This window comes from Dicentrarchus labrax, unplaced genomic scaffold (genome assembly GCF_905237075.1).
Source record: "Dicentrarchus labrax unplaced genomic scaffold, dlabrax2021, whole genome shotgun sequence".
NCBI lineage: Eukaryota > Metazoa > Chordata > Actinopteri > Moronidae > Dicentrarchus > Dicentrarchus labrax.
In genome coordinates, this window is record NW_026136710.1 from 11,628,899 (window position 1) to 11,640,866 (window position 11,968).

Genomic DNA, 11,968 nt, shown 5'->3' on the forward strand with positions numbered 1-11,968 from the left:
TCTGCTTGATTTTTGTTTTCCAAATCACAAGATAATTTTAGCTCATAACTCAGCAGATGGCATAATTTATGGAGATAAAGCCAAAATGCACTTTAACATGTTTATTAATTTCCCTTTGAAACTGCTACCATTCATAAATGCTGCTATACATGCTATAATGTATAGCAGTGATGGCAGTATTGCTGGAAATGAAATGATGAGTGTAATGGGGAGTTTAGTGAAATATAACACTGTGGTGTAATGATTCACTGCCTCTGCAATGCCAGTTTCTGCACTGAGTGTGTGTATGGCACCCTCTAGTGAACAGTTTCAGAAGGTGGCGTGATGTCGGTTAGATTATCAAGTAGATGATGCCATTGTGTGTAAAATGCCAGAAAACAGCATGTTGTCTGTGTCAAGGTCTACATGTAATGGAAAAGACTAGAGGAGGCTGTGTGCCCTATATTCCAAAAGGTCAGTTTTACACAGCAGTTTATTAGTAGTAGTAGTTCACATTAAAATAATATAAAATAAAATATATAATATATAACAAATAATCAAATATATATAAAAACTTTACAAGACAGAAACATTTTTCATTTAATCTAGAGGAGAAAAAGCATATGTGTTTGTGAATGTTTAAGAGGGGTCGGATGAGGACTCCAGTGACAAATTTAGCATTTTACCTTTTCAGACAGCTTAAAAGTCTGCTCTTCTGTCTGGCCTTCAGTTTCAGGAAAGTATCATAAGTCTTTCAGAGTCTTTGTGACAGAAATATTACTAATAACAAGGACTTTTATTACCTTGAGCAGTGATCGACAATCGCACATTTTTGTTTAGGCAATAAATGACAAGATGTGACACTTTGAGGTTGGACGTTTTTTATGTGAGTTATTGTCGCAGTTGACCTCATAGCAGGTGGAAGTGCAGATATGACAACTAAAAAAGCTTTGAAGCCCTGACTGATTCAAACGGTTGGCAGAAATTTACAACACAACTAAATAACTGACAGATCTCTCACCAGACCGGTAAATTCAATTGGATGTAAAAACGACTCACTTGTACAGGCTTAGTTAAGGATCTGATAACAAGAGATGTGAAACATGAACAAAGAAAACAGCCTCTCAGTTAGAGTGCCAGAGAACAACAAGTAGCCTAAAGTGTAAACAACATTGTTCACTATCGGAGCAGTTATTCTTGCCAGAAATTTCCAACAAGATTGCAAATTATATTACACAGTCTTTTCACTCAAGAGATTGTGAAAATGACAGTAAGGAGAAAGATGAGGACAATATCCAGGCCTTTTAAAGCAACACAAGAACCCAAGAAGGATGTGATCAAGCTGCAATTTATATGAGTCATTGCGTTCCTCTCCTCAAGTATCTATTAACCAGAGCTCAGCAAACCTTTTCAAATGTTGCTTTATTTTTAATCTACTATTTTAAAGCCCTCCATCCACATTAAAACCATGTTTTTCTTTTCCCTTTTCTCACTGGTTTTTCAAAACGGTTTCCAGAGTGGATACATCTTGAAATGCTGGCTTAGTGTGTTGAATCTAAGAAACACATCTTTTTCACTTTGTTTTAGCCCTCTGTCCTCTCTAAGTGCTTTTGTCAGCCAAAAAAAATATTTTTTTTTTCAAAACAGTCATCAGACAGGATCAATCTTAAAAAGCTGTCTTAGTGTTTGCAGGACACCGTGAGCACATCTCAATCCCGTTATAATGGACGATAACAAATTACAATCATGCTCTCCTTCACATTTCAATGTTTTGTCACATGTGTTATAATTTGCAAATATATTTCCTAACATATACCTGTTACTTTTCTTGTCCTGTAGTCTCTATTATTCTCCTGTAATGCTGTACATTGTTGTTTGTCTCATGGAGGTAATGGTGCTGAAATTTCAGTGTTATCTCTTTCTCTCTTGGAAATGACTCTCCTATTTCAAACACAATCAAACCTGTTACGATTCAGTGTTCACATCCATTCTTTTGACTACTGCTTGACTTTTTCCCTGTTTGCTAAAAAGTCTTGCACAAGCTAATATTGTAGAAATGACGATGACTTATATGTCAGGGTAGACATCTGTTTTTCTCCCTCACTCTCTCCTCTGTTGTATTCCTGCTGTTTTGGTGCCCCCCTTCCTCCCTCTCACCCATCCTAGTTTCTGTAGCCGGGGGTAAAATGGTAATGACGGTAATGACAGGGCTGCTGTGCAAAGAGGGATTGCAAGTCGGTGACTTAGAGCGGTGGATCAAAAGTACAGACTGTGGTGTCTGAGAAGCCCTCCATCTTACATCATGCTATTTTTATAATGTGTCTCCATAACAAATATGTCTTAGAGGAGACTTATACTTTACATTTGTCTCAAATGTCTCAAGCTGGAAGTACGATATTAAAGCAATGCTGAACTACAATATATTAGTTTTGCACCATAAACATTGCATATAAAGTCCAATGGAAATCACATTTAGTCATTTCTTTTTGTTGTCAAAAATAATGTTTTTTTTTTTATGTAAGGTTAATAGGGTTCTCTGCTTGCCTCTGTTTATCCCAGTCACCTCTTCTCCCCATTAGAGATGACTCTTTTGGCATTTGGAAACAGAGGCAACACGAAGGCCCTTTTTATAGATAAAATATCCTTTGAATAACTGCAAAATAAATTTAACTTTCATAATCCCACTTTTCCAGACACCTTCCTTTCCCAATTTGCCTGGTGAATCACCCATGTAATCCCTGTTTTCCTTTGAACGTTTAAAATAGGGTGCAGTATCTTTTATTAATAATTTCTTGTCTTACCCATCACTTAAGATTCAGGGAGAGGGAAACTGGGATAAACAGTGGCTTACTTCAATGCTAGATGCTACTGAATCCTACACACTGGTCCTCCAATGCCTGCTGCAGCTTCAAATAGAAATGTATGGTAGGTAATAATTTTGTATTATGAAAAGGAAGAAAAAAAATGTCTTTGGGGAAATATGAGAAATGCTTGCTTTCATCTCAGCTGGCTAGAGGGGCGTGTGTTTGATTGACAGCGGCTGGCAGGCTGAGCTCCAGCACTGGAATGACAAACTTGGCTATAAGTTACAGGCATACAGTGTTTTGTAATATCCATCATATTTTCCAGTAGATTTACATGCTGTTTAATGTACTGCAGCTGAGCAGCTCGCTAACTAGTCTGCAAAAGTGACATTAAGTGCACTTCTCCTGGCTGTGTGTTTATCAGGTGCATCATTTAAACAAGCTTCATGACTAAGTTATAGAAGAAGACTTTAGCAGGGATCCTAATGTGGATTGCTGCATGTAGTTCTTGTGTTGTGTAGCAGGCTGTTGTCTCACTGTTTGTGTGACTTTGCCTATGATTGATCCAAGATTTGATTTGCTACATTGAAATAAGGTCACCATGTAGATAGGCAGATACCTAACCGTATTCTGTCAAATTGATGCAAAAATTAAGGGGCGCCATCGTAAAATATACATTTCTTCCTTTTGGGTTGTGATATTTTTCTCAAAGGAAAACACAGTGTATGTAAATTATAAAGCAGAGCTCTAGCAGCCAAAAAGAAGAAGCAATAGGGCTTTTTCACAAAAGTTATTTTGAAATGAAATAGTGTAGACACAGGCATTGGCAATGACAGATATGGAACATAATATTCAGGTATTTTTCATTAGTGTATAATCACCTGAAAATGGGAATAGTCGTGTTTTTGTTACCTTAGAATGAGCCTGTTATATCTACAGTCACTGCAGGTCAGTTTCCATGGAGTACGCCATGTTCAACCGCCATGTTTCTACAGAAGCCCAGAACGGATAAACCAAACACTAGCGTAGGATAAAGCCTTCAGCGTCATATACAAGCGTAAGTGGTGTTCAGTTAGTTGCAATCTGCAACTTCTCCACTAGATGCCATTAAATCCTACACACCTCCTTTAAGGTTCTGTTATATTTAGTGTAGCAGAGCCTTACCAGTGAGCCAACATGCACAATAGCAGTACCCAGACTTGGTAACACCTTACTACTTCATGTCAAAATGGCTGCTCTTCTCTGTTATTTTGCTGTGATGGAATGATAGTAACAAATAGAGATTTTTGGATTGAAAAGGAAAATACTGATGAGGTGGGTGTATGTGGATTTGATTTGATTTGATTTGATTTGATTTGATTTGGTTTGATTTGATTTGATTTGATTTCAAATACTATCCTCCTCTTATTACATTGTAATCCCATTAAGAATTGATCTGTTCAGTGTGGACAGGAGGAATAATTACAGTGACCCATTACTCTTTCTCAAGACAACTTGAAAAAAATGTCTCCAATGAACCTTTAAGAAATTTCCAAGACCGATATTTCAAAACCTGGGCAGGTAAAAATCAAAACTATCAGCACTGCTAGATTCCTCTAGAGGTAAAGTGAGGAAATTAGTTTTTTTGTCATTTGGGTGAATTAACCCTTTAAACCCACCAATACCATTACTTAGAAGCAACATTTATATAAAACTTTACCTTTATCATTATCTAAAAGTAATTTGTGTGTATTCAATGATAAGTACAATATTCTGATCACCTTTAGTCCTCAGTCTCGACCTTGAGATGCCCCAAAGGGTTGTGACCTAACAAATTAAACTTAATAATAATAATAACAACAACAACGTACTAACCAGTGATTACTGTTTGAGAGTTTAATCATATTCAGCTTTTTCTGCCTCTGGATCTCGGTTTGCTCTGCGTTGCCATGGTTCTTCTTGTATCTAGATGCATGATTTTATGATAGGCAGAACAATACAAAAAAAGAGTAAATAATTGTGAGGCTTCATCGGAGGAATATGGACTCATGATAACCTCTTGACATGGGTTCATTTCATTCTCATCAATCCCCAAGCCATCTAAATCTTTTATGATACTTCTAGAGATGCTGCAGACTGACCTACATTCTTGCTGCTGACTCTCTTTCTCTGTAGCAGTGGGTGTATCTCTCTCTCTCTCTCTCTCTCTCTCTCTCTCTCTCGCTCTCTCTCTCCTTCAGGCTCTTTCTCTCAGCTCATTGATATGCCTGATCATCAGAGGCATCGCTGAACTGGCTGATTGTCATTTTCAGCTGCAGTGGCACTGATGCATTTCATTTCCTCTCTGGGCTCTCTGTTGGTGTGATTAAGCACGTGCTGCAGTGACACTTGACAAAGAGGAGTTGGATTGATAGCACCCTGGCTTCTTTCTCCCCTGGAGGAGGGGGTGGGGGGGCATATTTTATAATATTTACATTATTTATCAAATCACCGGAAAGGGATGTATTGTAGCTAGCCTGAAGACTGCTTCAGGGGAAGTTCTTTTCTATATGGGTGATCCTGTCTGACTGGCAGGTACTGCTGTTCCTATATCTCACCGAGGGGGTGCAGCAGTAAGTTGATGTAAAAGTCAGGATGTCAGGTGTTGGTTTGTCATTTATAGTCTGTGTGCACCTCTCAATCTGACTGGATCCTTTCCAGAAGCAGCTAAATTTACACAGATTTCAGGTTCACTTTCTCCAAATAGAACAGTTTGTCTCTGCTTAACTTAAACGTTTATATTATTTAAATATGAAAATGAAAGGTGACCTTTCTCTTCTGAAGCCATATCGGTGACCTTTTCTGGTATTTCCAGTGTTATTATGCACTCTGTGTGACAGCGCCATCTGAAATACAAGCAGCATTCAACACACTGCTGGCACCTATTTCCCTTTTTTTGTAAACTCTTCATAGATGTTTTGTCTCCACGTTAAATTGAATTAGCCTCAGCAGCACATGCCAGCTTCAACAGAGCAGAGGTGGGCAGTGCGGGGGTTTAATTAGGACAGAAATCTACACTGACTGTGCTTCTGTGTGGCACAGTCCACAGGAAAAGGATGTGAAATGCCCCGCTGAGCACCAAAGACTGTGTGGGCATTTCATTGCAATTAATACAGCAGTACACACACTATAATGCAATGTCTTTCCCTATATGGGTTTTTCGGACAGTGTATGTGTGTATTAAGCTGCACTGTACCCCCTTTGTTTATCCCAGTGTGTACAGATAATGGGCAGCAATAATTACATTCATCTCTGTCACATGGTAGAGGCAATTCACTATCCAGTTACTGTGGTAATGACAAAGAGCTTCATCATCTGTACAAGTGCAACAAAACAGCATTTACACATAAAGCTGAGACGTGTGGTTGCAGATATGTGTACTTGTTTTGCACTTTAAAATTCGTCATTACACTCAGTGGAATAGGATTTATTGTTGCTGTTTAGATACAGAAAATTGTTTCCTGTGTACGCTTGTGTAAATGGTATCAGGTCAGACAACAGGAGCAGAGAATAAATCACAGAATGCTGAAAAGTGACATTTCCAAGTATAATAGGAGTCCAAGTAGGAGAATATGTCCTTATGTAAAAAAAAAAAAAAAAAAACATGGCTGGAGTTACAACATTTTAATCCCAGCACAGAAAGTCCTTGGTGGTATCAGCATAGTATGCAGGGTATTTGCTGCTGTGGATTCCTTTAAGGCATTTTGCTGTCTTTTTATTAGTTAGTAAACAGATAATAAACACTGAAGAGCGCTATGAAATATGGAGGGAGAGAGAAAAGAGAGAGATGATAACATTCAAAAATGGTCCCCAGCCCAGGATGCTGAAGCCGTATGAATACAAAATACACAGTATGCACTTTAGACGACGGAGCTTCCCAACTTGATGAGAATCAAATGGACAAACACTTTTTTCCCCATGAATACACCATGCTGGTTAGCCTTTTATACCCTGCTATGATTTAGTCAAGACAAATCTTTTATCCCTGAATCCCCTTGAATCACTTAAGCAACTGTGCAGTGATAGTACTGAAGAAGACACCGTGGCTCACCACAGTCCTCTATATTTATATAATGAACTGAAAATAACACATAGACTGCAGCGGTTGTCACAGGGAGTGTCTCATTTCTCTAACACCAAAAACGTATTCAATCAGAAAAATTTAAAAGATTCTATAATCACATGACATTTTAAAGCTGCTGTGGCTTCTGTCTCCTCGCTGGCTCAACAGGACTGATCTCCATCTTAAGAGCAGATTGAAAACACATGTAGCTGGAACATGTGCTCCTAACCTGGCTGGCATTGTTACGATCCCTGCAGTCATCATGGCTAACCAAGTGAAACATAAATGGTCGACTGAGAGGTGTAAAAAGTTTCATGGTCACACGAGTCACGCTTAATGTCATCAGCAAGTAAAAAAGTACATTTCGTGTGTTCAAATCTTCCATGTTCTTTGTTGTATTTCTTCAGTAAAGAGCGTTTCTTTGTACATTCAGGCACATGGAGACAAACTATGCAATAACCTACAGTTTAATTAAGAATGTCTGTGAAGTTGCTTTTGAACAAGTTACAGAGAAAGCAAGATAAATGGGAAAAGGAGGGAGAGATTGCAACACCAAGGCCACCGAAGAATACAAACAGGCTTGCACATGTCCCCTAACAACTACAACTTTTCATTAAATTTACAGAGGCTATTACTACAGTGTGTAGATCCTGTCTGCTTAGTATCTATTACATGTGTCACACATACATCAGGCACACACACAAAAAGGTCTGCAGGTCCTTGAGGTTGTATTATGATGTGAGATGTGTTCCTGTTTAAGACTGCTGAAATCCTTAGAGAGTTAAGTCATTTCAGTTAATATAAAGCCTATGAAGACTCCTTTCCTGTCCTGGTATACGGGTAGTTTTTCCACCTCCAGTTTAATGAAAGTGGAAATCATGTGGTTGTGACTCCATTCAGCACATACATATGTAGTTGACCAAAAATGTAAGATGATTCTGGTGTGGCTCATGGATGCAGGTGAATGTCACTGAAAACAAGACAAGAAGGTCATTGAAAATCTTAGCTTACTTGAATTCAAGCTCATAAATTAACACAGGATATACAGTATAAACAAACAGACATTGTTATGCTAATTTATAGACAAAGCAATTGAGTGAAAATGAATGGGCAAGGTGAGCTGACATACTGAAGAACTGTATGAGTGAATACTCCTTGTGTCACAGCAGCTCCCACAGTTGTTCCAACAAAGAAGCAGTTTCTTTATTCAGCCTGCAAAGATGCTGCAGAAGGAAGTCCTTGAAGAAAGTTATGGTTTAGACTTGTGTAACATATCTGTGTGCACAATCTGTTGCAAAAGAGGACTGTTGCACGTGTGAGGTGGTATCAAGTTTAGCAAAGAAGCTCATAATTCATGAATCTACACAGCTGATATTTTCTAATGTTAAGTGTAATAAAGTCAAAGTAAATTTACATCCTGAGGAAAAGTCAATAAATCCAGTATAATTTATTTTAACTATAAAAAGGTCTCAACCATCATGAGTGACCCACCTATGTGCAAGAGGTTAGATTGTATAGCTTGTAGTGTACATGTATACGCATTCTACATCACATTTAGCAAAACACCAAAAGATGAATAGTTTCATATCTTAAACAGTTTTGACCAGAGGGTTAGCCATTGCTCTGATATTCTGGTCAAAAATAATAATCTGTTTGTCAAAACATATTTGAGCTTTATGATAATAATTTCTCACTGCAGATCAAGCATATTGGTAAGCCAGCAGAGTTGGTGGTGAGGGCAAATGAATTCATAGCTAGCCTAGCTGAGGAGACTCAAGACTAGTAGCCATGGCTATTCAGGTTTGGTGAAATATAGAAGAAAACGTGCCAGATCAGGATGTAACGAATGTTGCACATTTTAGTTGGCAAAATAGTTCTTTAAATTTTTATTTGGTATCTGATGGCTACACAGTTTTACAATTGGAGAATGTAAGAATTACTTTAGACCTACAACAATCAAAATATGAAAAAAATAACTGTTATTCCTTTCCATATAATTTTCTGTAAAAGCCACAGGGAGCCTCTGGAGAAGGGCCAAAGAACTGCATGTGGCTCCAAAGCCACAAGTTGCCTACACCTGTTCTCGTAGCAGAGAGAGAACCAGGGTAGAGAGGTTGTGTAGTTGAATCTGCTTGTCTGGTCTGTCTAACTCATTGATCCTCTTTCCTATTATATATGATATTATCCTTAATCTATCCGACTGAGGTTTGGGCCAGTTAGAATCTATGGCCCCGACCATGGCTCTGAAATATCAGTAGCTTACTGTGCTGTGTATTGAGAAATCCATGGCGCTGTCCGTGGTGCTGACTGCAGATGTTAGTTTGTAATTGCGCCTTTTTCTCTCTATCCAGCCCTTGTGTCATTTTTGTCTATATAGCATAGCAGAGAGAACCATAGAGACACACTGCTGCTTACTGTATTCCTGTAATATCCCAATATATATATTTCTATTATGATTTAGTGCATCATGTCAACAGATATAGTTTTTACTCTACGGTTAGAGCCATCCCCCATTAAAAATGAATAAATCACAGACTGTTTATAACAAGGTATTTCACCTTGATTTTAGCCATTATAGCAGCATGACTCAGTGGAGTCCAGCCTCAGTCTGTTGGTCCGCTATTTAGAGACTGAAATATCTCAACAACTCTTGGATGGATTGCCATGAAATTTTGTATAGACATGTTCGCGGGATGAATCCTAGAGACTTTGGTGATTGGCTGACTTTATCTCTGGTTCCATCATGAGGCTGACAATTTAGGTTTATAGTGAAATATCTTACCAACTAATGGGTGGATTACCATAAAATTTGGCACAGAGATTAATGTTTCTCAGAGTATTAATTTGAATGACTTTGATAATCCTCTGGCGCCACCATGAGGTTGACATGTGATGTTTTGAGTGAAATGTTCTGAGAACCATTAAATGGATTTTCATGAAATTTTAAGCACACATTCATGTCCCCCACAGGATAAATCACTTTGAGGATCCGGTCTACCATGAGGTAAAATGTTTATTTTGTCCAATACTTTGGTTTGTGACCAATTTCTGTTAACTCAATTATATTTCCATCAGCCTCAGCTGCACAGTTTAGCGCTAATTAGCAACCATTACTAACATGCTAGAGCTAAACATGGTAGTGAACCAATAGGCTACCTCCTCAACATCAGCATGTTAATTGTGAGCATGTTAGCATGGTGACGTTAGCATGAAGTTCAAGGCACTGCTGTGCAGAATCTCAGTCTTGTTGACAAGGTATGTCACAGGTTGTAACATCCACACAGAATTTAATAGGTAGCAACTCACATTTGATTCAAGTGGAGACTGGGTTAGGTGCTTTTTGAAAATGAATTCTTGTCCTGTTCAAAAGTGTTGATAGACATGCTGTTTTAGATTAGATTAGATTAGATTTTGAAAGAATCTGTGTCATGGGTAAAACTACCTTTGAGGTGTCCAGACAGCCTCTCTTTAAAAAAAAGACTTGTATTTTTCTCTGCATTTAATAGCTCTGTTCATATTTCCCTCTGATGTTGTTTTGTGTGTTTAAAAACATAATCCTTCAGCAGAATATCAAACAGTTAAAAAATACCTAGTGTGATGAAGCAGCTCTGGTGCCTGTCAGTGACCCAAAACCATTAAGACACTTAATGTTGGTATTTTCCATTTGATGGAACTTTTTCAAGTGTGTAGATGGAACAGTGGGAGAGCTGTGAACAGCAGTAATCATTTCTGGAACAAATGAATCCATTTTCACATGTCAGTTAATCTTTCTAATGTGAAAACATGCTGTTTCATGGATGTTTCTTTGATTTCACTATGTAGGGATCAAGAGATTTTTTTTTAATTAAAGGAGATGTCTCAAATGTTAACTCCTCACTTTGAGGGAGCTTTTAACTGATGTACTTAGATGTATCTCTCTTAACTTTTGATGTTTGAAACAAAGATTTCAAGATCGATTTTTAAGATGAATGTCACTTATTTCTGTTGATAATCTACGGGTGTATCAAGTGATACCATAAAGTGAAAGATATCACTAACAAGGGTTTACATAATAAAAAATGAGAAAAGGCAGACGTTAGGTGTAATAAAGTCAAAGTAAATTTACATGCTGAAGAAATGTCAATAAATCCAGTATAATTTAAAGTATAAAAAGGTCTCAACCATCATGAGTGACCCACCTATGTACAAGAGGTCAAGGCGTTTAATGAAACTAACCTTAAAAATGCAAAGGTGTTACTTAAAAAATGACGAACTGCAGTCTGTTTGAAAAGTTTAGACAAGATGAAAGAAATACTGCAGAGGCCAATGAGAATTTCTAAATGCTCCAAGATCAATGACATTGAGGGGTGCTCTTAAATCAATAAAAAAGACAGCTGATAGAGAGCACTGCTCTGTGGATGATAGCAGATCATTTTTAACTTGGATTATTGCTGCCTCAGTGCAAGTGGTCTGATGGTAAATTGGAAGATGTCAGAGAAAGCAAGTAAGACAGGGACTTCTATTTGTCATGTGGGGCAGTGGATTGTGTCTCTGTTCATCAACTGTGATTATTTCAGACCAGCTAATCTCAGACTCAGATGATGTAATCCTGGCCACAACAGAAAAAGAGCCAGGAGCTCACAAAGGCAACTACAATGAAAGGTGCTTAGCTGCTTGCGGGATATGTATTCCCTGTTTAAAACATCTTCTTTTTTTCTGTTTTATTTCTATGCTTCTACCAAATGACAATAAATTAAGAAGGTGTTGTGTAAAGATTCGTAGGCAGACAGTGATAGGTGGTTAAAAGGGGTTTGGTTTGTTTGGTACAGTTTTGCAGAGCGAAGCCATTGGTTTCAGTCTGTCTGGTGCAGCATACAGTGTTTATGCACCTTCCCATCCCTCCATTCCCCTGTCCCTCGCCCCTTTATTGCGCCGCACATGGGTGACATAGGACTGAACTAGTGCGGGCTGCTCTATGCTCCAGCTGCATCTGCTTGTAAGCCCACAGGGAACGGTGTGTGTGTGCCTGTATGTGTGTGTGTGCATGTGTGTACTCTGCCTGTGCACCAAGGCTGCCAGAAAAAATGGGTAGAGCACATGGAATTGCGGGGCTCTGCACTTACCT